The sequence below is a fragment of the Carcharodon carcharias genome (assembly GCF_017639515.1).
Source record: "Carcharodon carcharias isolate sCarCar2 chromosome 24 unlocalized genomic scaffold, sCarCar2.pri SUPER_24_unloc_32, whole genome shotgun sequence".
NCBI classification, from domain to species: domain Eukaryota; kingdom Metazoa; phylum Chordata; class Chondrichthyes; order Lamniformes; family Lamnidae; genus Carcharodon; species Carcharodon carcharias.
In genome coordinates, this window is record NW_024470609.1 from 17,748 (window position 1) to 43,527 (window position 25,780).

At 43.7% G+C, this 25,780-nt stretch overlaps 1 non-coding gene across 1 annotated transcript; it reads left to right on the forward strand.

The window, feature by feature from the left end:
- Window positions 1-19,422: 19,422 nt before the first annotated feature.
- trnad-guc lies at window positions 19,423-19,494 on the forward strand. The gene has a single exon. It is a non-coding gene; the product is annotated as a tRNA-Asp (tRNA).
- The last annotated feature ends 6,286 nt before the right edge of the window (window positions 19,495-25,780 follow it).

The window sequence follows — 25,780 nt, forward strand, 5'->3', positions numbered from 1 at the left end:
ATTCCTGGGACCTTGGGACTGTTTCTTGGGGAGGTGGGACCAGTTAAAACTGGACGGTTTTATCTGGACAGGTAAAAGAGTCATTGGGGAAGTTTTAAATTAAAATGACATGGGGATGGAAAGGAGTCAGAGGAGGGGGAAGCAAGGATAAGAAAAAAAGACAGAAAGGGAATAAGATAAGTGATAGGCAGAGACATCAGGGCAAGTAAACAACTGGACCTAAGTGAAAAATAATGGAAACGGGACAAGTAATGATAAAAAGACAACCCTGAAGTATTTGTGCATTAACGCGAGGACCATTCCAAATAAGGCTGACAAAATACCCACGCAAATAAATGTATGATGTAGCCACGATTCCAGAGACATGGTTGCAGGGTGACCAGGGATGAGGATTGAACATCAGAGATATTCAGTGTTTAGGATGGACAGAGAAAAAGGAAAAGACGGTGCAATTGCATTGCAGATTAGAGGAAATTGACACAATAGTGAGGAAAGATATTAGCTCCGACGATGTGGAGTCTTTATGGGTAGAGCTCAGAAACACTGAGGAGAAAAAAACTTTTCGGGGGATCGACCATAATAATATAGAATACTTCATCAAGATGGAGAGTTACCTAATTGATTCTGAGGCTCGGGCCCTGAATCTTAATAATGGAATTTATGAGGTATGAGGTTCTTGTTGGCTATGATCGATTGGGAAACGTTACTTAAAGGGACGGCGGTGGATTGGCAATACCAAACATTCAAAGAGCATGTGGGTGAACTGCAAAAAATGTTTATTCCTGTCTGGTGCAGTGGTAAAACAGGAAAGGTTGTAGAAGGAGAACCAATTTATTCAATAAAGGGCAAAATAGATAACAATAGTAAGCTTGCGGGGAATGTAACAAGTGACTGTAACACTTTCTATAAGTATGTGAAGAGAAAAAGCTTGGTGAAGACAAATGTAGGTCTCTTTCAGTCAGAAACAGGGGAATGTATAATGTGCACCAAACAAAATGGCTGACCAACTAAATACATTCTATGTTTCTGCCTTCACAAAGGAGGACACAAACAACGTTCCAGAAATGTTGGAGAACACAGGCTTTAGTGAGTGGATGGAACTGATATGAATCAATATTAGTAGGGAAAAGTTGTTGGGGAGCATGATGGGATTGGAAGACAATAAACCCCTAGGGAATGATAATCTTCAGCCCAGCGAATTTAAGGAAATTGCCCTAGAAATAATGGATACTTTGGCGGTCGTCTTCCAAGATTCTATAGACTCTGGAACAGTTCCTACAAATTGCACGGTAGTTACTGTAACTCCATGAGTGAAAAATTGAATTAGAGAGAAAACAGGGTATTAAAGGCCACTCTGTATGATGTCCATAGTGGGAAAAATTCTAGAGTCCATTCTTAAAGATTTAATAGCTGAGCACGTGGAAGAAAATTGGCAGAATCGGACAGAGTCGGCATCCGTTATGAAAGGGAAATCATGCTTCACAAATCTACTGGAATTTTTCGAGGATGTAACTATTGGAGTTGAGGGGGAGCCAGTGGATGTGATTTATTTGGACTTTCAGAAGGTTTTCGACAAAGTCCCACATAAGAGATTAGCGTGTAAAATTAAAGCGCATGGGATTTTTGGTAGTGTATTGAGATCGATCGGAAACTGGTTGGCAGGAAAAAAGAAGAGGAATACAAGGTTCTTATTCTGGATGGCAGGCAGTGGCTAGTCGGGGACCATAGGTGTCGGTGCAGGGACCTGAGCTAATCGCAATATATGTTGATTAGTTGGATGAGGGAACAAAATGTATTATCTCCAAATTTACAGATTACACAAAGCTCACTGTTGGGGGGAGGGGGTGAATTTGAGGAGGATGCAGAGATGCTTCAGTGTGATTTTGACAAGCTGAGTGAGTGGACAAATGTATGGTAGATGCAGTATAATGTGGATAAATGTGAGATTATCAACTTTGGTAGCAAAATCAGGAAGGCAAATTATTATCTGAATGGCTATAAATTGAGAGAGGGGAAAATGCAATGAGACGTGAGTGTCCTCGTACACCGGGCACGGAAGGTAAGCATCCAGGTGCAGCAGGCGGTAAATAACGTATGTTGGTCTTCATAGCGAGAGGATTGGAGTACAGGAGCAGGGAAGTCTTGCTGCAATTATACAGGGCTTTGTTGATTTCACCTGGAATATTGGTATGTAGTTTTGGCCTCTTTATCTGAGGAATGATGTTCTTGCAATAGAGGGAGTGCAGCGAAGCTTTACCAGACAGGCTCCTGGGATGGCAAGGCTGATATATGAGGAGAAATTGAGTCATTTATGATTAAATTCGCTGCGGCTCAGAAGAATGAGAGCGGATCGCAATGAAAACTATAACATTCGGAAATGATTGGAAAGGGTAGCTGCGGAAGGAGGTTGCTGATGGTGAGGGATTCCAGGACCAGTTGTCACAGCCTGAAGACCATTTTGGACTCAGTTAAGGAGAAATTGCTTCACCAGAGAGCGGTGAACCTGCGGAATTCGGAACCAGAGAAAATAGTTGAGGCCAAATTTTAGATATAGCTCTTAGTGCGAAAGGCATTGAAGGGTATGGGGAGGAAGCGGGAAAAGGCTATTGAGTTGAATGATCTGCCATGTTCAGAATTAATGGTGGAGTAGGCATGGTGGGCTGAATCGCCTACTCCTGCTCCTATTTTCTACGTTTCTATGTTTGACACATTCTCTCTCTCTCTCTCTCACGCACACACACACACACAGTGTTTTGTCCATGTGTTTTTGTAACTTTACTTTCTCCTAATACTCCTAATGAATATATTTTCAAGTTGCCACTACGTGTTGTCAATAACCCTTGAGACAAATAAACAGACACCTTTGCTATCTTGTCTGGCTATTTGTATACAGAGAGAGATCCCTTTGGAAACTAAATTCCAACAGCAACTATATATCACTTCAAATTTACTTTACCCCTTATGTGCTATGCCCCCAAACACGTTTACTCCTTAGCATGTTAAAGGCACGTCTACACCATACATCTGTTTATAAGTTCAAATTGCATTTCTGCTTGACTACAAAATGTAATTAATTCAAACACAGAGACAGAAAATGCAGCAAATCCGTAAACCTAATTTTCGATTTTAAAAATTGAAAATTATTAAGAAAATAATTTCATGAGTTATCTGATTGGTGATGTGGGACATGAATTGCCATCATGTAATTTCTGACGCAATACTGAGGCCCCCGGCCTGTGTCACATCAAACATTTTCTCATACGGCACACAATGAAGGACCTCGCTTGTCACCTTCAATACATCCCACGAGATTCATGATAGGAACAGCATTACTCCCTGTCGCTTGCCATTTCAACACTCCACCCTGCTCTCTTGCCCACATGTCTGTCCTTGGCTTGCTGCATTGTTCCAATGAAGCCCAACGCAAACTGGAGGAACAACACCTCATCTTTCGACTAGGCACTTTACAGCCTTCCGGACTGAATATCAAATTTAACAACTTTAGGTCTTGATGTCCTTCCTCCACCCCCACCCCCTTTCTGTTTCTTCCCCCTTCCTTTTGTTTTGTTTCCAATAAATTATATAGATTTTGCTTTTTCGCTCCTATTTCCATTATTTTTAAATATTTTGAAATCTTTTATGCTCCCCCCACCCCCAGTAGAGCTAAAGCTTGAGTGCCCTACCATTCATTCTTAATTAACACAATCGTTTAGATAATGTCACCAACTTCGACACCTATGTGTTCTTTTGTTCTGCCGTCTGTGACATCTTTTGATGATCTGCTTCTATCACTGCTTTTGCCTACAACCACACCACCCCCCTCCACTTCTCTCCCCCCACCCAACCCCCGTCCCCCGTCCCCCCACCACCACCATCGTAAACCAACTTATATTTCAGCCCTCCCTGGGATTCATCTAGTTCTGTCGAAGGGTCATGAGGACTCGAAACGTCAACTCTTTTCTTCTCCTCCGATGCTGCCAGACCTGCTGAGTTTTTCCAGGTAATTCTGTTTTTGTTATTAATACCATACACTTTGACCCTTTACAGACTATACCCTTATACCTGGATGGCAGACCAATGAAGATGCCAGTAGTTCCGGGGAGAAGCAGCAACCTGCTTCACGGAGCATGGCCTGGATATACAGCTGACAGAGGTAGAAACATAGCAGGAGATCCTGTTCCCTGAATGTTCCAGGCTCCCTTCAAAGTCCCAGGAGGCAGCTGCACCCTGATTCTTGGAGCACGGCCTGGACATCCTCCTGACAGGGGTAGACTGACACAGGCACGTAGTGATCCCTGAAGTTCCCTCCGGGTTTGAGAGTGAGTGGTGGTGGGGGTTGGGGGGTGGGGGGGTGGGCAGAGTGAAGGAACCAGGTTTTGGAATGGAAACTCAGGCCGGATTGGTAATGTGTAACAAATTATGATTTACTTTAGCCAGGAAGACAGTGATTGGCATAAACCAAAAGCCGAGAGAGATGTGGATGAAAGTCACTTAGAAAGAGCATAATCGGCATGACCTCAACTCATTGCTGCCTTGTGTGTCTCTCACAAATCCCAGAGCTCCAGACCCACAGCACATTCCCCCATTCCTCCCCTCCACGAGGAGGAGGTAGGCTTGCCCGAGCAGTCACCATCACCGCCATTGTATTTAACAGGCAACAGCCCAGAGATTCATGTGGTGCTGGGTGCAACTGCAAATTCAGAGATTTCTGATCATTGTTCCCACCGGAGCAGGTAGGGCCGAAACTGGGGTGCCCCTCGGGACAGTGAGAGAAAGCCTCCAGAGTCTCAGTTTGGGATTCATTATTTGTAAACAGAGCAGCAGATATGATGCCATCGGACACAGTTGCCTGAAGCATTGAGGCCTCATCCGTTCTGAATTGTGGAGCTCATGGTGATCATGACTTAGATCTTGACTCTGGTATGGGGAGCCCATGGCGAGAAACCATGAGAGATTGGCCAATCTCGTGGTGAGTCAATGCAGCAGGTGTGAGATATTCTGTACTGTGGCACCAGCTCCAGTGCAGTAGTCGGGGTTGAGCTCAGGGCCCTGAACAGGACTACCTCATTGGTGGAAGATCAGTACCTCGCAGGAATCCAAGCAGTGCACTATCTGCCCACCCAATACAAACAATGGGACACCATCCCCAAGGCTGTGCGATCAGAATAAGTGTCTGAGGGGCAGATGAGATTTGAGGGAATCTCAGTCCCTTCTGCTTCCTTTATCCCTCAGATAGAAGCAACATCTGACACCCGGGTCCAAGTGCATGAGCTGTTCCTGCAGTGATGCAGGTAGTGCAATCACAGGGAGAGTCCCAACGGTTTTTGGAACGATGAGGCTAACCACCATGATTCTCACAATCATATAGCCACAGAGGTGAGCAGCCTGTTTGCACCTCCTCCGAGGGAAAAAGTTGAAAACAACATTAGGAATATCCATTAGTGCTGGAAACTGCGGTATTTAGAGAACTACTTTGGTTACAGTGGTGTTTAGATAAATTATGGATTTTCAGAAAGACTAGTAACATCTATCTGGTGAAGCCTTGGGGATATTGTCACTGAACAAGTAATCAAGGCGTCCATTTCGATGCTCTTGGCCATGGGTTCAAATTCCTCCATGGCAACTGGTGGAATTTAAACACTACTATTAAATGTGCAATATAAGTATGGTTTCAGTAATGGTGGCCGTGAAACCATCTTCGATCTTCTTATTAAAAAACAATCTGTTTCCCCAATGTCATTTAGGGAAGGAAATTTGCCATTCTTCCCCGGACCGCCTCTAGGACTCCAGCAATGTGGTAGACTCTTAACTGCCTTCTGAAATGGCTCATCAAGGGAAATCATTAAAGGATGATTACAGATTGTCAACGAATACTGGCCTTGCAAGTGACACACTTATATCCTATGAATAATAAAAAAAATACTTTACATGAATAATTCAAAATATTCAAACAAGGTGTTGAAGACAAGATGTGTTCAGAGGTTACCATTTTCTCTCCAACAGCTTGTGTGTCGTATCCAGAAAAATTCCCTCATGTGTGACATGATGGATACAATGCCCTGTCTTTGATGTTTTGAAAATCCTCCCCTCTCTTCCATGCCTTTGGTCATCCTCTTCCATGGCAGCCATCATGTGAAGCAATGCTGGATTAAACATTCTCTTGCCATGATGAAGTCCTTCATGGGCTCCTGTGCCCAATATTGGTCACACCATGCCCCTTATCGCCAGGGACTCTCCCGTGGCCTTTCTGCCTTACTACCCACTTCTTCATTATCCCCCTCATGTTCCTTCAAATTTACCTACTCATCCTCATTCGAGGTAAGGATCCTTTGCTCGCCCTCCTCCAGCTCCAGTGGCAGACTCCTTCATAATACCAAGTTACGGAACATGCAGCAATGTACAGTCATATGCGATACCCTGGAAGCTATGGGTTGTAGAGACCTTCCTGAGAGGTTGAAGTATCTGAACCACATTTTGAACCAATGACGGGTTCAATAGGTTATTTGTTTATGTTTAACCCTAACAGGTGGATCCTGGGAATTCAGTGGTGAAACTTAAATGAAGCACATTTCTAAAAAGCGAAAAGAAATAAGGAGGACTTACCTGAAATTAACCATGTAGAGCTGTGTTGAGTGCAATGATAAAATTAGACATGATTTAATTTCTAAGTTCGGAGCTGAAAAAGTTCATCGTTCTCGACAGAATAAAGAAATTAATTATTGGGGTAAATTCCGAATATATTCAATAGATGTTATTCCATTTATCTTACAAACTAAATATTTTGCATTCTTGACTGAACCTCTGGAGTGATCACTTCTGTAGTTTCACCATTGACCCATCAACAGGTTGTTATAGAGAACACGTCTTTTTATCTGGTAATGCTGCCAAGTGAATTTTTTTCCTGTTATTCATTCATGGGATGTGGGCTTTGCTGGCTGGTCTAGTGTTCATTGCCCATACCTAGTTCCCATTGAAAAGGTGGTAGTGAGCTGCCTTCTTGAACCGCTGAGTTCCATGTGGTGTAGGTGCACCTAGTGTGCTGTTAGGAAGGGAGTTCCAGGATTTTGACCCAGCAACATTGAGGAACAGCGATATATTTTGAAGTCAGGTTAGTGAGTGACTTGGAGGAGAACTTCCAGTTGGTGGTGTTCGTAACTATCTACTCTCCTCTTTCTCGATTGCACTCGTCGTGTGTTTAGAAGATGCTGTCGAAATAGCACTGGTGAATGCTTGGTTTCGATCTTGGAAATGATACAGCTGCTGTTACTGTGCATCGCTGTTGGAGGGAGCGAATGCTTTGCCTGTGGTGCCAAACAACTAGTCTGTTTTGCCCTGCATTGTGTCAAGCTTCTTGAGTGTTATGGGAACTGCACTCATCCAGGCAAGTGGGGAGTATTCCATCACACTCCTGACTTGCACTTTGTAGAGGGTGGACAGACTTTGGGGAGTCAGGAAGTTATTTACTCGCCGCAGGATTTCCAGCCTCTGACCTGCTCTTGCAGACAAAATATTTATGTGACTCGTCCAGTCAAGTCAGTGGGAGCCAAGATATTCATAATGTTGCATTCTGTGCAAACAATGCCATTAAAAATCAACAGGCGATTTTTAAGTTCACATTTGAGGGTGATGTTCATTGCCGGTTGCTTGTATGCAATGAATGTTACTTGCCACTTTTCAGCCCGAGCCTGGATATTGTCCAGCTCTATTTGCATTTCATTATGGACTGCTTCAGTATCCGTGGAGACGTGAATTGTGCTGAACATTGTGAAATCAACAGCGAACATTCCCACTTCTGACCTTGTGATGGAAGGAAGACTTTTCATTGATAAGTTGAAGATAGTTGGGCCGAGGTCACTTAACTGAGGAAGAACTGCAGTTATGACCTGCAGTTGAGATGACTGACCTCCAACAACCAAAACCATTTTACTTGTGCTGGGTATGACACCCACCAGCGGCAATACAGCCCATCCCACCCCCACGCCAACCCACCCCCATTGACTCCAGCTTTGCTAGGGCTCCTTGATGCCAGACTCTGTCAAATGTGGCCTTGCTGTCAAGGGTCGTCAGCCTTACCTCATGTCGGCAGTCAAGAATTTTTGTCCATGTTTCAACCAGGACTGAAATGAGGTCAAACGAGTGGCCCTGGCTGAAACCAAACTAAGCGTCATTGAGCACTTTCTAACTAATCATGTGCCGCTTGATTGACCTTTGATGAACCTGGAATTTCCGGCTTGTATTCCTCCTGTTTACTTTTATACAGAACATAGCTGGGCAATTTTCCACATTGAAGGGTGTTGTACTTGCCCTGGAACAGTATTTATTTCTGCATTCATGCCATGTGGGTGCCACTGGCCAGGCATTTAATGCACATTCATAATTTCCCCATTAGTGTAATTTCAGAAAGTATTCACGATTAAATCACATTGCTTTGGGTCTGGAGTCCCATGTAGGCCAGACCAAATAAGGGGTGGGGGATATTTCATTCCGTAAAGGACATTGATGAACGAGATGGATTTTATGGTAATTAGCAATTGCTTCACTGGATTTGAACCTGTGTCGCCAGAGCATTAGCCTTGAATTACGAAAGCAGCGACATTAGCATTATTCCTCTCCCAATCAGTGGGTCATTGACAAAAAGTCCAGAAAAAGGAGGAGCTACGGGAAGCCGAACTGATGTTTTGTGCAGGGAGTTGAAAAGGCCTAGCTAACAGACATAGCAAGCTAACCTATGGGAGGGATGCAGGTTTGAGAGGCGAGGGAAAGTCTTAAATGGGGCTATGCCCTTCAGGGTGATGCATCTGAGTTGTACCGTATCCCCATTATGGATATATGCTTGCCTAATTTTCTGTTGGCACAAAGATATTGATGAAATTAATTTGTAGAGAGAACATGAAGAATTTACCAAAACAAAAACATAGTTTTTGCGAGTGAATCTGAGATCTGGAAAAGATCTGGAAAATGGAGTATAACGTGGTAAAGTTTGAAATTCCCCATTTTGGCAGGAAGAATAGAGACGAGAAATTTTATCTAAATGGTGAGATTGTTCACAGCTCTGAGATGCAAAAGGATTGGCGGCTCTTAGAGCATGAATCGCAAGATGCTAGTATGCAGCTACAGCAATTAATTAAGAAAGCTACTAGAACTTTGTTGTTTATTCCGTATAAAAAAAAATGATAGGCTATGTTTCAGCTGTGCAGAACACGACTGAAAAAAACATCTGGAGTATTGTGTACAATTTTGGTCACCTTGGTTAAGGGGAGATGTAAATGTGTTGGACGCAATTCAGAGACTGTTTCCCAGAGTAAGACCTGGAATGGGCAGGTTATCTTATAAATACAATCTGGGAATGTATCCGCTTGAGTTTAGAAGAATATGAGGTGACTCGATTGAAACATATAACATCCTGAGGGAAGTCTACAGAGTGAAATTGGAGGGGATGTTTGCCCTTGTGTGAGAAACTAGAACTTGGTTTCACTGTTTGAAAATAATTGGTCGCAAATTTATAGCAGAGATGAGGCCATTATTTTCTCGCATGTTGTCGTGAGGCTTTTGAAAAGCCCACCTGAAAGGGTGGTGGGATCAAAGTCCTTAAATATTTTTAAGGCAGATTCTTAGTAGGTCGTCGAGGACAGGATTTCTTATTAAATGGCGGGCCAGGCCCGAGCGGCCGAACGTCAAACTCCTGCTCCTTGTTCGTATGTTTGTAGTTCACCCGGTAAGCACTGTGTAGGAGCACGAGGCAAGCCGGGGGATACCACAAGACAAACATTGATGGAACACACAAGGGTAAATATTTCAGTTCTGTTTGCATAATTGGATTTATTGTTGGACAAAGATGCGAATGATCTTGCTTTTGTTGCTGTTTTTTCTAACAGGATGGTGGACAAGGGGAAGCTGTGACTGGCCTATCAGATGGATTTAACAGTGGTGAATGGGGGAACCATGATGAAAAAGGGAAGTTGTCCAATGGAAACCGAAGTCTTAGCAAGCACTCTCTGACAGTCTGTCCGAGTCGAAGGCGTCCAGAAAATAGCTCATCTGCCTCGGTCTCCTCCCCGTGAAGTATCCTCCGCATTTCTGGTGACAACGCCTGTGTCCTCATAATGGAGATGATATGAAGAGTGCAGCAGAACTCCATGAACTTCACCACCTGCCCCAGCGTGCACTGGGGTGGGCAGCGGGTGTGTGGGGTGGGGGGTGTGGTGGGGGGGGGCGGCGGGGGGTGCTGTCGTGCTGACACTCGGCGGTTCAGGAATCAGAAGCATTGATTCATCACACTGATAGTTGTTATCTCTAGACATGTGTTATTTTCAGATTGTTGCTTGGCGATAGGGATTGATGAGGGTGTGGGCGGCAGAATACATACCAAGGCGGCAGAATACATCTCCGAGAAGCCACGCTTCCGTTATGAAACAGATCAGAAGACGGAGGGAATGGCCGACTGCTTCAGAATGGGGTTTTCGTGGCTATTGTTGGGATAGCGAACATTCACCAACATGTACTGTGCATGGGCACACAGGAATTGTACGTTAATGGGGTAAGGGATTTTGCTGTTCCTGTATGTCTCCACGTTGGCAAGGGGACTCCGCAGAGCAATATTCAGCATCGGGATCCCGCCAAGATGGGAAAACCATGGAAATTATAATCCTGCTTCTCCCTGCTGAGGGGAAAAAAACAACGTATTCATCTCACCCGGCATGGACGGTCTCCGTCACCTGCTGGACAGAGCGATTGAGATCATCCTTTCAGGAAAGTTCCCAATCCATCGAAGTTCAATGAAGCTGTCACATTAACGATATTTGACAGCACCTTCCTCACCCTGGTATGAGGTTCGCAGTTATATTTAAGTGGATGGAAAAGTTCCTTCACCACTTCCTTGTTGAGTCAGGTTTCCCTCACGCTCTTCTCCTGGGTTAGGTGGAGGTTGGTAAAGTCTTCTTGAAAAACTGGGGCTCGAAAGGCACAACCGCCCCCTCCTCCATTTTTACAGAGCTTCCCCTCTCCATTTGTTGGTCATGTTGCAGACTCAGGTGCACTTTAACTACTATCCCCTTAGCTCTTCCAAAGTTTGGTTAGCAAACACACTGTCCTTCCTGGAAGTAAGCAGCAGCTCACTACAGAGTGAGCTAGAGAAAACCATCAATAACACTTCCACGATCTTTTCAAAAAAGAATTCGGTCAAACTCCCCACAGCTGTAGGTTTTGTGCCTAGTCCTTTAAGATAGCACTAGTGATGGTTCGCTGTGTTGCGGGAAAAATGTTCAGCTGAGAGTGAGTAACGCAGACGTTCAATGGCCAGGAACAATCCGAGTTTCATGTATCAAAGCTGCTGAAACCGTCTGTCTAACATGGAGTACCAGTTGGGAGACGCTGGGAAGTCAATGATAAGGCCTCCCACAGCATTTAATTGTTTCAGCTTCAGAAATCCGGCACCAGTGACTGTGACAATCTACAAAGACCAGAATCATGGCCATGGGAAGATATAGCGTGAATTATATTCATGTTGTAATTATATTGACTCAAATTTCAGCAGAGCAATTTGCAGGAATATGCGAAACTAACAGAGGGATTTGATTTAGTCACAGGAGTTTGGCATGGAGGAGTAATATCATAAGAATGAGAATATTATAAGTGAGGTGATACGAGACCAGGAAGCAAAGTAGGTCAGTGAGAACAGAGGTGCTGGGTGAAACGGATTTGGTGTGAGTTAGTATATGCAAAACGTAGTTTGGGATTTGTTGGGTCTTATGAAGGGTTGTAAGTGGGGGAACGACCAGGATAACACTGGCATAGTCGATTCTGGCTTCAGACACAGGTGGGGGTTTATTCAGTAGCTGGGCTGAGGCGGAGACGGTGATGGATGATATTATGGAGAAGGTAGTGGGAAGGATTGGGAGTGGTGAGAATATGGGGCCACTAATCACCTCAGGGTCAAAGGGATCACACATGTTCTGGACAAGCTGGTTCAGTCTCAGATTCAGTGTATAGGGAGCGAAATTTCTGACTGAAATTGAAGACAATCTTTCCAAAATTCACAAATCAAGTACAGCAATCAAGTTAAATGTGGTTTTTAGAATAAATAACTGGGCAGAAACACTTACTAGGTACACCAACAAGAGCCAGGATGGGATAATAACCTCCTTGTACAACCCGTAAAAAGTAATAGGTGCGATCAGCTAATGGCAAACTATCATAATATGTAGAAAACGAGTAAAGCGCCAAGGATAAACTTCTGTACATTCTTGTAACATTCCAATCTGTTGCTGTAAGATTCTGATCCATTGTTCGAACATTCAAACCTGTTCTTCTCAGATTCGGATCGCCCCTCTCCCTCTCACTGATGACGCTGATCACTGTTGGTGTCGGAGGTGATTCTCCCGCTGACGCTATGGGATAATGCATTGAAATATGTCCCTTATTAATAGAAGGGGGAAACACCCCAGTGACACAATTAAGACCCATGAAGACTGATATTACTCACAATCACTGAACAAACAGGTTGCGTTAACTCGTTTCAATCCAGCACTTTTTTATACCACAATAAAGTAGAATATTTACCCGGTGGGGTGTATGAGGGCGACTGAGGGAAGGAATGATGGAAGTAGCGGAGGCACCGACCATAACCTTTCAATCCTGGGATTGGTGCCAGAGGCCTTGATGTTTGAAAATGTCCCGTGCTATATATTAAAGGAAATAGGGATTAACCCTGGAACAACAGGGCAGTCATAATAATGGCGGCAGTGGGGTAATTTCAACAGACCATAATCCTGGCAGAAATACTTGTTTCTTTTTCAGATAAATAGGTTCATAAATGACCAGAAACATGAGCATGTTAATGATAAGTCGTATCTGATAAACATAATGGAATTCTTTCCCTCAGTAACGAGCGGGTTGATCAGGAAGTTAACATAATGATATCTATATGAACAAAATGTGACCAAGTGCCATTTAAGGGAGTTGCTATGAAAACTGAATTTCTTGGGTTGAAAGGACAGTGACAGATTGGATACACAATTGGCGAAGAGAGAATTATCAGCAGGAAAAGTTATTCATACTGGAGAGGAATGTACAGTAGTGTGTTAGGGGTCAGTAAGATGATAACTGCTCTTTATGGTAGACATAAATATCATCGGATTCTTTATGAAAGACATCATTTCAAGAGCCAGGGGGCACTGTTCTAAAATTAGATGGCTCCCTTTTCTGACATTGATAAGGAGGACTTGGTTTCTCTCAGTGTTCGGCGACTTTGGACCTTTGCCTCAGACGGCCGACGGCAATGGAGACGGGGATGCTGAATCACTTTCAGGCAGATTTGGTTAGGCAAGTGATTCGGATTTTATCGGAGTTGGATGAGAATGTAGAATTCGAAAAACAAACAGACGAGCCATGATCTTATTGAATTGTGGAGCAGGCTCACGGAGCCAAATGGGCTAGTATTTTGTATGTCCATAATTGCAGATTACAGGGATCCAGAAATGTAAACAGTGAGGAGCATAGTCATAAACTTCAGGAGATATACAGAGATTGGCGAAATGGAGAGACAAAGGGAATGGAAATTTAATTCAGGAGTGTGTGAAGGATACATTTGGGAGGAGGAATGAGGAGGGATATTTTAAACTAAAATGTACGATTTTAAACATTGTGCAGGAACAGAAAGGACACGTGTTTGCATTTCTTTATCACTGTGAGAATAAGTTGATAAGATTGTTAAGAATGCACTGAGGGTGTATTAGTTTGTACATAATGGCAGAGAGCACAAAAGCAAGAAGCTATGTTGAAGTTTCATACATCACTGGATATTCATAAGCTCAGGATTTGTGCCTAAATCTACTCACTACATATTAGAAAGCATTTCAGGGTATTTGCGAATTTCAGAGAAGATTCACTGGAATGGTAACAGAGATAAAAATAATTCAGTTCCATGGGGAAACTGGAAAAGCTGGACTTGTCCTACTTAGACCAGTGGAATTGCATAGAGGTATGAAATTAATGTGCAGCTTAGAGAGAGTAAGGAGAATCTGTTTTCACTGCAACAAGGAACAGTAACAATGTTTACAACAATTGGTAAAAGAATTCGAGGCGACAGAAAAAGATCATATTTTTATATAGTTATTAGAATCTGGAATACACTGCCTGAAGACATGGTGGAAGCTGATTCAATAGTACGTTTCAAAAGGAAACTGGAGGATTACTGCCGGGTGTGTAGGTGGGGTTTATGAGACCTACAGGTAAAGTGCAGACAAAGGGACGACATGTCTTTCAAAGACACCACAGGAAACATGGACCAAAGGGATTCCATTCATTCTGGATATTTCTCCGATTCTGTGATTTCAGAACACATTAAGTCCGAATCTCATGTGAACTAAAGATGTCCAGCAGCTTTTGAGTCAGAGATTAAGCGTTAATTGTTCTCTGATAAAGGTGAAGCAGTTCAGCAAACACAAGGGGCTGGCGAGGCGAGTGGTTTTAGCAATGTGTTTCGTGGAGAATGATGTTCCCTAAGGTCAAAGACCTCAACTGGTGTCCACTTACAGGGAAGTATTTGGCTTTGAGGGTAAATGAGGTCTCAGCTGCCTGCTTGGGTTCTTCTAAAATACACCATGGCCCAATCTAAAAGACGAGCATGGGAGCTCTCCTCAGAATTCTGGTCCTTATTTGTCCCCATCCCCCTACAACTGCCCGCAATCAACAGTACAGAAAAAACGATTATCTGTTCGTTGGATCTTGTTGTGTGTAAAATAGCTGTCTCTCCTCCAACGTTACAACACTGACTACAACTCAAAACACTTTTACTAGACTTCCAAGTCTCCGGGAGAATTTCCAATGGGCTCCCGCTTTATTGGTTCAAAGGCTTTTGACTGATCATAAAAGGCCGTGTGTTGCTCTGAACACTTGTCTTGGATTTGCCGAGAGACAAATATCATGTCTGTGTTTCCCATTGATGGCCAGAATCCAAATTTGATCTCCGGAAAGATGAATTCACTGACGGGCAGAAGGTGATTGAGAAGGATTCACGTGAGGATCTTCCTCAGAGTGGACTGAAGGGACATGTCCCGATCGTTCACAGTGATTGATTTATCACTCATCTTAAACAGTGGAATAATGATGACATTGCTGAAGTTTGCCATTAGGATCTCTGCTTCCCAGATTTTTGTAGGAAGTTCTGAGATATTGAGCAAGACCAACAATGCTGTTGTTGCGAGCAACCTTCAAGATGGCTGTGAGACTTGAGTCACCTGCCAAATATAACTTCTGATGCTGCAGAAATTCCACCAGCCGTGTCTCCACAGGATGCTTAATGCCAATTGGTGACAAATGTGAAAATATGTGGCGTCCCACACGACAACAATTCCTCCAATATCAAACTCTGGCCATGTGATATCAGCTCTACTGGTCTGGAGAATGAATTTACATGTCAATTTAACAGCCTCTGAAGCAGTATCTCCTTTCAAAGCTTGACAAAGTCACCAAGACTCAAGGAGGGCACATAAAATACTTTAAGGGCACCATGTCGGCCACATTCAAAAGAGGGAAAAACAGACATCGAATTGTGTGGGAGGAGGCTGCCGATAATCATGCCATATGGCAGTGCCTCATCCAATAATCTGCGGATGAGTCAGAGACTAACCACATGAACTCTGATGTGGAGAATCGACAAACATGGAAGGAGATGGAACAGAACAATATCCCCTTACTCAGAGAAATTGCTAACCTCTCTATATTAAGAACTTTGGCCCCAGTGTTGAGTTGCTTAGACACCAGTGCACGCAGAAATCATGAAGCCTGTCTGACGGCATCCTCGTTTCGAGGAACCGAAGATGACAAAGAGGATGATGGTGACAATCAGATGGTCATAATAATTAATTCTGTGAATAAGTTAAAGATTGAGCAAAGGTTGACTTAAATGTCAAACTTCACAAACCGACTTAATGATTGAACAAATATTGACATCAGTGTCATCCTTCACAAACCAACTTTCTTCACTTCAACCTGAGGATACCATCCATGGTGCTGTGTGACACTAACATCTGGCTAAATGGGATAGATTTCTAACACATCTAACAGTTCAAATCAAGAGTATTTATACAGCACTGTGGGCTATCAACAACAGCAGATTTGCTTTCAACCACAATCTGTAAGTTCATGGCCCGGCATATCCCCTACTCCGCCATTATCATTATGTATTAGGTAGGACCTCAGCTTCCCAGATTTTTGCAGGGAGGGCTGAGAGTTTGAGCAAGACCAACAACGCTGTTGTTGCAATCGCACTTCGAAATGGCTGTGAGACTTGTATCATCCGCCAAATGCATCTGTTTGTTCTGGAGAAAATGTACCAGCAGAATAGTGGAAATAGAAGGAAATAAGAATGTAAGAGCATAAGGACATAAGAACTAGGAGTAGGAGTAAGAAATTCAACCACTCGAGCATGTCCCGCCATTCAATACGATCGTAGCAGATCTAATTTTGGCCTCAACTCCAGTTTCCCACCCACTCCAAAACCTTTGAACCCGTTACTAAATAAAAGTCTATCTAAAACCTCCTTTAATGTATTAAGCGCAATGCACCCACTGCACTCTGAGGTAGTGACTTCCACAGCTTCACTATCCTTTCAGCAAAGTAATTCCTCCTCATATCTAATTTAAATCTACCACCCCTTATCCTGAAAATATGGCCTCACGATTTGGAATGCCCCACAAGGGGAAACATCTGCTCCACGTCTACTTTGTATATCCCCTTTTATATCTCAATTAGATCTTCTATCACCCTTCTAACCCCTAGCGGGTATCAGCCTAGACTTCTCAATCTATCCCCAGTAGAAAAGCCCCACAACTCTGAAATCCAGCTAGTGAATCTCCTCTGAACCGCCTCCAATGCAATTACATAATTCCTCAAATAAGGGGATCAAAACTGTGCACAGTACTCCAGGTGTGGTCTCACCAATGTCTTGTATAGTTGCAACCACACTTCCATATTTTTATTCTCTACTCCTTTAGCAATAAATGCCAAAATTCCCTTTGGCTCCCTTATGACCTGCTGTACCTGTGGAGTACCTTTCAGCGTTTCATGCATTTGGACACCCAGATCCCTCTGAACTCTTGATCTTGGGGTTACAAACCCTGTACCATAACCACTTGGCTATTTAGGCCAAGCCAGATCCCTCTGAACTGGCACATTCTGAAGTTTCTCTACAATTAAATACTAAGTCGCATTGTCATTCTTCCGGACAAAATGGACAGCCTCACAGTTATCAACGTTAAACTCCAACTGCCAAATTTTGGCCGGTTCACTTAACCTGTCCATATTTTTTTGTAACTTTCTTATTTATTCATTGCAACTTCCTTTCGCACCTATTTTGGTGTAATCTTCAAATTTGGCTATAGTACTTTCTATGCCTGAATCCGAGTCATTAACATATGCTCTGGTCATGACACTGGATTAGTAACCCAGGGAGGTGAAGCTCAACTCTGGCGTCTGATCGAATTTAAAATTGGTTGAGAAATTCAGTGATGTAAATATGATCTAAATAAGGCTGACCCACATTAGGCTATCATCGATTGTTGTAAAAAAGTATCAGGTTCACAACTGCTCTTTCAGGATTGGAATCTGTTCTCCTTTCCCAGTCTGGCCTGCAGAAATGTGGTTGACTCTTAACCATTCTCAAGGGATAGGGATGCCGACCTTGTCAGGGATGACATATTTAAGATAATGTAAAAAATACTTTGTTCCACCACTCTGTGAGGCATATAGTGGCCCGCTTAGCTCAACCGAGAAACTTTGATGTTTAGGGATGCCAATGAGTGATTCTTGTCACGAGATTATAAATTTAAATGACAAATCTCAACGATCAAGCTTTGACTCGCTGTTTATGATGGTTTAATCCCCATCATTGAAACATTTTTTTTTTAACTTTTGCAAAAAGGCCAGCAGTCATTCCCAGAATTGTGGCAGACCTCAAGGGGCAACTGCCAATCAACCACTCATGCATGCCGAAATTGCATAGCTCCAGGGACCACAAGAAACCATTTTCACACAAAGGATACCTCCTGGAGGCAGGATTCAACAACTGGAATGGGAGCGGAGATATGACACAAGGACTATTCACTCAGAAAATGAAAGCACGATGTCCAGTTTTGACATCCCATTAGTAGCAACACACATTTGTAGTCATCGGACAATCAGGGGCTCAAATTAATTGCCTAACTTTCAGAACCGTGGCCAAGAGAAGGTGGAACTGCAACATCGTCACTTGTTTTTGGTAGCACCTGAACAACTGAAGACCCTGAAAGATTTGGAACAGAGAAATCTGGTTGTAAGCCGCCTGGTACATACGCTCTTCACTAGCGACGCACTACCGAACTCAAACTGCTGGGGTCAAACTTCTACAGCAGATGGGAGGAGGCCTTTTCCTTTGAAGGCGATTGAGGCTGACAAGAGTGACTGCATATATCAACCAGTAGCCAGGCATTTATAAAGCAAGTAAATGTGTTACATGTAATTCTCAGGGGCGGCTGGCTGGTGAACTAAACACTCGGTCTGGGACGAAATGTTTCACTTAAACAGTCTTTGTCTTGTGATTTTAATAAGCGAATGCGTTACCTTCTCGGAGTTCATGAGACAGCACAATCGACAGGATGGAGAGCCAGTGACGGGAGAGACATAGCTGAACCGAATAATAAACAGCTGCTGCACAAATGCAACACGGCGGCCCAACAGGATGCTGGACACAATAATGAGCTTGTGGGGATCTCCCCGTTACTGCAGGGTGAACCTAAATATATTCACATTTCATTTTTTATTTGGGCTTTTTTTTCCCGTCCTCGGGTTCCTGGTCGGGAAATGATTCAAGACGAAAAATAAATCCCTATCATTATTAAAAGTCCCAAATTGGGGTCAGAAGAAGTGTTATTTTGACAGGATGTGCAACAAAACAGATAACCTGAATTGAAGACATTTTCATTGTCTCCGAATTCTGCTAGACTTTCACTGCAGGTGCAGGATTTACATTTTTTCGTCAGTTGTGCGCATGATTGTGAATAGGCCTGTGACGCGTATTCACTGACAATTCCCCATATTGGCAACTTCCCTGGAAGTTTGGTGTGAATATGACATCCGCAGATCTCACTGGCGGTCAGATTGTCCCATTGATAAACCGAGATACTACACAAAAGAGAAATGCTTCACGATATGAATGTGCTGATTGGAGGACAATTCAATTTCTTTCATTTAGCAAATCTATCAATTTGTGGGTTATTACACAACATAATTTCCTGCTTGCAATTGAGGAACAGCGAGTTCAATTAGATAAGGTACCCGGTCATCCTTCCAGTCTCTGAGAAAACTGATTGAAGCCCTCAACCCTCCATTGTGCCACTTCAGCATTTTCACTTGTTACTGAGTGTCTCTACTCTGTAGCCAAGTAATTCTTTGTTAGTATAGTGGTTAGTATCCCCGCCTGTCACGCGGGAGACCGGGGTTCAATTCCCCGACGAGGAGTAGGCGCAGTTCTATTCTCTACACAAGAGGTAACGCACGAAATTGGATGTGTCTTTGACATGAGTTGGTACACCGGAGAGAGTGCAGATGAAGATTTAGGAACAGCCCCTGCTTTTAGAGATCCCGGAATATTAGTATTGCTTCAGGCGAAAGGCCCTTCACACCAACAGTCAGCCGACCGTTCCCTTACACCCGACGCTGGCTCTTTCAGTAAAACTGGGCTGAATCGGAACTTCATTGAAAGCAATGAATTGGCAACTTGCTGAAAGGAGGTATTTCAAAACCGAGAGGAACCCGGCCTAATGACTAACGAAGCAGTATTCATTAGTAATCCGTCAGTAAACGCGCATCTTGTAAACAGTGACTGTATCATGCCAGAGTACCTTACATTATAACCTCTGCCACCATTTTATTAATTTATTAAACGTATTTTCCCTTTACTTCCATTGCTTTTTGAGGGCAGCATTTCAGGTTCCTGCCTTTCATCCCCGCCCCCTCGCAACTTTTATTTTCTAATCCCATTGCATCTCCCTCAGTGAACACGATGATTCTCCTAATTCCTGCTCTATTTTCTGCTCTCTGCACTATCAGCAGCTCCTTGGCACAGAGGTTATTTTCTATTTTGATCTTTCATTGAATAAAATTTGAAAGATGGTGAAGGCCATTCATATTCCTCTCTCTTCCTCCTCGCCAATCATTCAGTTTTCTTCCTCTGTAAATCTGTTTGTCTCTTGAACTCCCTCGTAACCCTCTTCAATTCCCGACACCAAACCACAACTCAGTCCCTACATTTAACGCAATGACTGTCCCTTTACCGAGGTCCTTCCTCGTGATTGCAGGGGGGATTCGATACAATTCTTTGTAACATTGAACAAGTTCAGATCAGCTCAAAACTATTTCCGCTGACTGGGAATCTAGGACCCAGTGCCACCGTCAAAGAGTTAAAGCGAGTTTTTACCGAGAGAATTAGAAGAAAAATTCTACACACAAAGTGTGCGAGAACTTCTGAACACGGCAATTTATCTGTGTGAAATGATCATAGGGCAAATTGCAGGACTCCCACCAACAATCGTCTGATAACCTTGAACGACAGAGGGAAGTAAAATGCCTTACCTAGTAGGCCATACAACCATAACAGCAACAATGCAACAAATATCATTTCTTTTTCGTAACGTTCAGGAACCAGAATAGCGCACATTGCCCACGTGTCCGGATCCACTTCTGAACCTGAGTTATGATATTTTCTATGAACCTTGTTTGTTATTGTGTTGTCTAAACACTGAACCACAATGAACTCACCAGGATCCCGATACTGGAGTTACTGAAAGCTGTCAGTTCACTCAGTGTTAAAAGACGGGAATCGGGGACAACACATTCCCTGGGAGACCGAGTCCTCACTAAACTACCGGGAGGGGGAGAGTCAGGAACACTCCGCTCCGTTCACCGACTCTTCATCGCTCTCAGTGAACCCAGTGCCAGGAATTATTGGTATTAATGGTTCATAGACAGCAAATATCCTGCAGGGAATGATCAAAATTGGGCGACTTAAAGGGGCAAATTTCAGCTTTAAAGGGTCTCAGTCCTTGGCCACAGTCTGGGACATGTTGTTCAGCTTCTGATTCCAGTGAAATGCGAAAAGTCCCGCAGTGACATAATGTTTCAGAGATAGATACAGTAACAATAATAGTATTGAACAATAATGGCTGACGCTGTATCAACTTCCCCCTAATGCCTCTGATAAAACTGCATGATATTAGACAGACTGTTATCAGATTAACACTTAGTACTTCAACATCCTAAACATCGGCCAAATGCGACGCTGCCTCAGCTCATCTGCTGCTGAAACCCTCGTCCTTGCCTTTGTTCACTCTCGGCATGACTATTCCAGTGTTCACCTGGCCGGCCTCCCATCTTCCACCCTATATATGCCTATGCCATCCAAAATTCTGCTGCCTGGAACTACACCTAAACCAAGTCCAGTTCACCAATCACCCCGGTGTTTGTTGAATGAAACTGGCTCCTGCCCCGGAAATGCCTCAATTTTAAAAAAAAACTCATCCTTACTTTAAAATCTTTCCATGACTTCGCCCCTTCATTTCTCCGTAAACTCCTCCAGCCCAACATACCTTCCAGATTCCTGCTCTTCTGCCATCTTGTGCAATCCGGGTTTTAATCTCTATAGCATTGACAACCGTGCATTCACCTGATCTGGTCTAAAATTTTGGACTTCCTCCTTAAACCCCTCCACTTCTCCAGCTCCCTCTCATCTCTAGGACGCTCCTTAAAGTCTACCTCTCTGAGAAAACGTTTGTCACCAGACCTAATTTCTCCTTCCGCGGCTGAGCATCAGCTTTATTTTTAACGATAACGCTCTTCTGAAGTGCCTTGGGAAACTTTGTAGCTGTGAAAGTACCGAGATCAGCGATGGTGGTATAGTGGTGAGCGGCTTTGCTTTTTCAAGCAGTTGACTCTGGTTTAATTCCCTAACATCGCAGTTTGTTGTTTTTTTTAAATCCTCTCAAATCAGAAACCCCACACTCGGAGCTGTATTTGATCCGTTTCTGTGAGATCTTGCACAGAAATCACGTGCAAGTGTAATTCAGATAAAAAGGTTAAAAAGCTCCACTTATCTTCCTTCTAAAACATAACTCAGGGGTGTTCCTCATTGCAGATAATGAATGTTTTCCCTGAACTTTAGCGTGGAGCCAGGTTAGGATTATTCGGATTCAGTAAAATACACTAATTCTCTGAATGTTTTCCCTCTGCTGCTTCCTAATCCTTTATTTGATTGTCCATTCCCGCACAGAGATTGTTTTATTGTTCAGAAAGGGGCAGACTGCTCACGCTGGGAATCTGAAATAAGAACAGAAGGTGCTGCAATCAGCTCCCACAGAGGAAGTTTAGTAAATATTTCAGGTCTATCGAAGGTTTCAATAATTGACCCGCTAACCGAAACTATCAGAGCAGCCGATTTTTTCCCCGCGTTTTCCCATTTTTTGAGATGATTTCTTTCAATATTTCACATCTTTCCCAACTCAATGTTTCCTGTGAAAACTTCAAAGCTGTGCTCAGTTCCTTGCTTATTTATGGTTTATCTGAAGTGATGTAGGGCATATCCTGAGAAATCAGGCTGAAATCCTGCTGATTCCAGGGTAAAATGTACATGGGTTTTGAAATCTGCCTTTGAGGGATAGCAGCATGAATTACTAGCAGTGAAATGGGCCGTGCAATCCAGTCTTAGTTTCACTGTTGCCTGTGACAAGAACAAGGCAAACCTGTGATGCCTTCAAACTTTCTACCTATGGAAAAATATTTATGTGTCCCTCATCTAAATATATGAAACCGTACCGTACAATCACTGCCGCGTTTGCTGACCTAGCAAACTAGCTTCCGACCCGCCAATGCCTCAGTTATAAAATCCTCATTCTCAATTTCAAATCCCTCCATGACTAGGTTCCTCCCTTATAAAAGTGCACCTTGGAAATCACTTCGCTTCAATTAGAGCCGCGTGTGTTTTCGGATCAAAATTTCAGCTCATCAGAATCAACTCCTGCTTGGGGCTCCTGAACTCAGAAATCTAAAATGAACAAACCGCGATTGTTGGGACTAGAACCCAGATCAACTGCTTGAAAAAGCAGCTATGCTCACCACCAGGCCACCATAGTTAACGATATGTACTAGACTGCGACAAAGTATCTCAAAGCATTTACCCTATATTTGAATGGTGCCTGGCGCCTCCGTCATTATAACAGCAGCAAATGGTGTTATGCGGTGGTCAGACAGCCTGGCATTAAGATTAACTACAGATACGATTGGTGAACAGTGTCAGGTTGTGCTACATGGCATGACGCGACTCTTGACGTTTTGACCTGACCTAAAGAGAGTCGAAGGTCGGAGATTATTGAGAAGGCAGCCCGCTGACTGTCTAGGAAAGCTTGTAATACAGAGTCAGATGGTGTTCAAATGAAGCGCTCCCTTATGGATAGATTGCAATGCATGGCCTGTCAGTTCACTGAACGGGAGAGGGCGTGAAGAGAACCAGCACCACATTAGGTCAGTCAAGAAAGGCGACTGACCAGGGCGTGGACCGGATTGACATAGAACGAGGGAGAGTCAAAAAAGAAACAAAATAAAGAAAACTGCATAAAAATCAGGCCAGAGAAGGCGGCGATTATATTGGCACAACTTGAGGAAAGACACGGAAAGCAGCCACAGTGACAGTCATTCCAGGTACCACAGTAAAAGGAAGGTCAAAGGGACTTTGTCAAAACGTCCACAAAATTCCCCAGATTGAATTCGGATGTAGCTGAACGACCACCCGAATTCAAAATGTTTAAACAGAGGTTTGGTTTCTTGATTCGTTTGTGTCCGAGACAGACAAGTTAGGCATTAAATTTCGCCTACATCTGTGAATGAAGGTCTACGCAGGCTGAACTTGTCAGGATTAACAGCAGAAGAGCTAAAGTATGCACAAAGATATGGGTTATATTGGAAGACCGGTTCAGAATCACGTTCAACTTCAGTAATAATCATCGACATATCTTGTCATTTCCACAACAGACCGAACCCATGGACAACTTCATCAGCCGATGCAGAGAAAGTGGTCCATCGTATGGTTTTTCAAGTGCAGAAATATTCGGCAGAATTGTGCAGTTGTTAATCACATAGACAGATTCCATCAAAACCTGCTAGACAAGCCTAAAATAAATAGCATCAACGTGATACTCCATGATCTTCGCTGGTCAATGAAGCTTAAAGGTTCTAAGTGCAACGCCGACTGTTGATGCACTCAAACCAATCAAGGCATATGCGAGTCAGGAGGACGCATTTAGAATGATGTGTGAACAGGCTAACATTTATTCACGCAGCTTCCCCCTCCAGTTAGATGTTAAATTGTCCACCACCATACATGACTCGATGTGGGGGGACAACAGAGCTGAGATCTGATTCAGCAGTTGTGCGGTCGTTTCGAAAGTGATTGCCTGCGAGGCAGGAGACAACATTTTTCATGGCACAAAGAGTGTTGTAGTGGGTGTAAAGCAAATGAGATTTTTTTGAGGCACGAGTTCAGCCACAGCTGGTGTATTCCATCTGGTTCTGGGCGCTGCGCTTGAAGAAGAATGTGAAGATGTGAAGGATGTTGGAAATAGGGGGGAGAATGTTCACAAGAATGGTTTCTGGGATGACGAACTTCAGTTATGCAGATAGATTGGAGAAGTTAGCACTGTTTTCCTTGGAGAAGAGAAGTTTGGGAGCTGATTTGATAGAGGTATTGAAAATCATGAGGGGTTTGTGCAGTGTACATAGGGAGAACATGTTTGCACCCGTGAAGGGATTGAGATAGGGCACAGCTTGAAACTAGTTAATAAAAGAAGCTAAAATGACATGAGGGAAAACATTTTTTTTTCACTGAATGTGATTCTGGTTTAGGATACACAGCCTGAGATTGGGTGAGGCAGGTTCAATTGAAACAATGAAACGTGAATTAGCCTGTTTTCTCCAAAGGGAGAATGTGCAGGGCTAGGGGGAGAAGCCGGGGAAAATCTCATTCGGGGATCTGCTGCAGACAGGATGGAACAAATGACCTTGTGCTACACTGTAACATTTCTGTATTCCTCTGGGTACAGTAAAGAATAAAAAATGTGTCCAGATGAAGGTTTGAGTGGCAGCAGAGCAACCGCCTAATTGTCACATGATGTAGAAAGAAAGAACCATGACAAAATCAAACCAGGAAAATAAAAATGCACCCACCGAGCCCGGTGTGTGATACTGGGGGAAAAGCATCCACCGTGTTCCGGCGTGTGAAATGGGGAGAAACCCATGCCACAGGGCCCGGCGTTGGGGTGAGAGGGAGAGGGGATTCGGTTGAGAGGCAGAAAGGGTTGGGGTGAGAGGGAGAGAGGTTTGGGATGAGAGGGAGACAGGGATGGAGTGAGAGGGAGAGAGATTTAAGTTGAGAGTGAGAGAGGGCTGGGGTGAGGGTACAGTGAGTTACATTGAGGGGGAAAGAGAGTTGGTTTGAAAGGGAGGGAGAGTTAGGGTGAAAGTGTGAGAAAGTGGGGATCAGTGTGAGAGAGGGTTGGGGTGCAAGGGAGAGAGGGTTGGTGTGCGAGGGAGAGAGAGTTGGGGTGTGAGGGAGAGAGAGTTGGGGTGTGAGGGAGAGAGGGTTGGGGTTTGATGGAGAGAGAGTTCGGGTGTGAGGGAGAGAGGGTTGTGGTGAGAGGGAGAGAGGAATGGGGTGAGAGGGAGAGAGATTTACATTGAAGGGAGAGAGGGCTGGGCTGAG